Below are 3,028 nucleotides of genomic sequence, written 5' to 3'. Positions count from 1 at the left end.
CAATATCAACCGCTCCGTAATAAGTTGTGCTTGCCTTCAGAAGCTTGCTTTATCGGAGTTCAGATCCAGATTTAATCTATGTGCCCAAAAATACCCCACTATATGGGCACAGGAAAATCTCATTTTGTTTGGCTCAGCTAGCTGTCATACACTGGAAGAGCCCCACCAGTGGTAATCACAGCCCCATTAATCAAATAGGAGCCCCCGCTCTGCAGGCAATGCCACTGTGTCTGCTCACACCTTTAGCCATGATGTAATACTACAGCGGCTCCCCACAGCCAGCACCCGTAAAAGCGGAGCTCAGCTTCCAGGGCACAGGATGACCCTCCACACTGTTGCCACTGGGCCGAGGGACCCTGGGACACCCGGCCCCAGCCCACCGTGCCGTACAGTGAGGTGTCGCCTCGGGGCCAACCAAACATCAGGCGAGCTGGGTTCACAAACCGGTACCTGCGTGCCTGATGACGGGGTCTAGGTCGCACACCCCACCCGGTGCCCGGTTCCTGGGGCGCTCCCTCAGTCGCTCTCCTCAGGTGAGGGCGAAAGCTCCGCGTCGCTCGATTATCAGCGGTCAGCAGTCAGCGGCGGCACAAGCGATGCAAGCGATGCGAGGGCTGAGCCGCATTGCACCAGCCGCGTCGCACAGACCGGGACACGTTCCAGACGTCAGGCCGTCAAGCCGCACCTCTTCCAACGTACCAGCGCACCAACGCTAACGCAGGATCACGCAGAGGCCGCTTCCGACAGTTTTGTTAGTGGTTTCATTCTGTTTAACACTAAAATAAATAACTTTCTTTTGAGGAGGATTACACTGTCTATCAAGATAAATTTTCTACTGTAGTTTTTAAGGGACATGCATTATTTGTATCCTGTTTTTATAAGATTCTGAAGGACTTTGTGGTGGAACATTTTTGCTAATATACGTTTTTTTGGTATGGTTACTTCCTAGTATATCAAGATTTATAGGAGCAGTTTTAGCAGTAGTGGTAGCTGCATTTGTGTTAATCATTTTCTGTTTTCTTTTACATTTTGATAGAGGAGGCAAAGTTTCTGCACTCGAAGATTGTTTTGTTTTGCTAAATGACTGTACTAGCTGTTTTGTTTGAACTTTTTGTACAAACTCTGCTGGAGATGGATGCTTATTTTGGACATTTTTATTTTCATTTGCTCTATTTCTGTGTTGCTTTCTACGGACTGGCTTTCTGGTAGGCATTCTGTGGGGTCTGTTGAAACAAAAAAAGAAGGTATGGGTTGGGCTGTTGTGCAATGTATGTGAGCTGTATGCATGAGTGTCTGAGTATGATGGTAAAGATGTATGTGGTGGTGTGTGATTTTGCATTGGGCAGCTAAAATTAGTTGGGAAGGCTATTCTTCTATTTGTGTATTACTATACTGCGGTTCAGATGACAATAGAAACTGAGCTAGTGGTGAGGATAAGCACTAATAGTAAATCAAATGGTATAAAAATTAAAACAATTATTTGTTTTGTAATACTAATATTCTAGGGGCTGAGTTATGTTATTTGTGCTCCGAAAAAAACGGGGATTAGTGTGCCATTCTGCATGCTAATCCGTGTTTAATAAATAGTGATTTGTAGAATGGTGCACAAATTACATGAATCACACGCACAGTGTGTTTGAGTAACAGTAAGAATATTTGTATTTGTATTTGTATTTATTTAGTTTATATAGTGCTTTACACCAAAGTGCTGCACAATTTAACAACAACAGGATACATATAACAATTAACATTATAACAGTAACAGTGGAAGTAATTTAAAATTGAGAATCAGACCAACAAAACAGTAAGTAGAGCAATTAAACTGTAGGGGAGAAGGAGAGTAGTGCGGTAGAAGTGAGAGAGAGGGAGGGGTGGGGAAGAGGAGGAGTAGGGAAATGGTTAGGGTGAAGGGGGTGAATGGGGGGAAGGAGGGAGGGGACGGAGATGATTAAGGAGATAAGGCAAAGGGGGAGGGGGCAAGAAGGGGGGAGGGGTTTCATGGTGGGGAATGGAGAAGGAGAGATGTGAGGAAAGTACAGAGTGAGGAAAAGGTAGAAATAGAGTGGAGTGAGAGAGGTAAGGAGTTCCAGTGCAGGGGGGCTAGGAGATGGAAGGAGCGGAAACGGGATGTGGCACAAGGGGAAGGAGGAACAGTGAGAAGAAAGTGGTCAGCAGAGTGAAGGAAGTGGGAGTAGTGTAGAAAGAGAGGAGGGAGGAGAGGTGAGGGGGAGCAAGATCGTGGAGAGATTTAAAGACTAGGCAGAGAAACTAAGGTAGTATTGTACTTACTCTTTTTTGTGGAATGAGCAGGTTTCTTTGTAGTTGGTGTTTGTAGTTCAGATGTTGCTGTTTTCCAGGAGCGTGGTCTTCACTGCAATTTTAAAATAAAGAAGTTAATAATTGTGTGTGTTTATAGCAGTGATGTTAATTGAGAGGTTCATTTTTATGTCTTTGTAGTAGTATTCTTGTTTGATTTCCGAACATAGTGTATGCATGCAGTTTCATTTGACTATGTGCAGCCTTTATATTTTATTTATATTATGTTAGTTCAACATGCTTTGCAAATGCGTAGAATATTAAGTGTATGAAATTCACTTGGTTTTTTAAAGCTGTGTTATAGAATGTTAGGAGAAAGAAGAAATAATGATATATTTATTTAGCAATTTTTATAAGGTAAATGGCAGAAACTGTATAGAAAAGCATTGAATATATGTATTTGTGAAGGTGTGGGTAATAAAGTAGAAGGATGTGATTTACAGGTAGTGGTGTTATTACAGCTGGGAGCATTTCTATGACAGTGTCTATGTGTGTGTGTGTATGAAGATGCATGACATTTTACTGGCTGTGTTTAATTTTATGATATACTACTAAGTGTTTTTCCACAATTATATTGTTATTTCTTCCATCTTCTAATATTATAATTTTTTAGATAGGTGTGTGTGTGTGTAAAAAGAAATTAGATAGCAGACAGGTTTGGAAGTGACAGTTGATTATAGCAGATGGAAAAAATGACAATACGTTGATTTTA

This window comes from Ambystoma mexicanum, chromosome 8, assembly GCF_040938575.1.
Source record: "Ambystoma mexicanum isolate Mex_15411 chromosome 8, UKY_AmexF1_1, whole genome shotgun sequence".
Lineage (NCBI taxonomy): Eukaryota > Metazoa > Chordata > Amphibia > Caudata > Ambystomatidae > Ambystoma > Ambystoma mexicanum.
Note: the sequence above shows the minus strand (reverse complement) of the source record.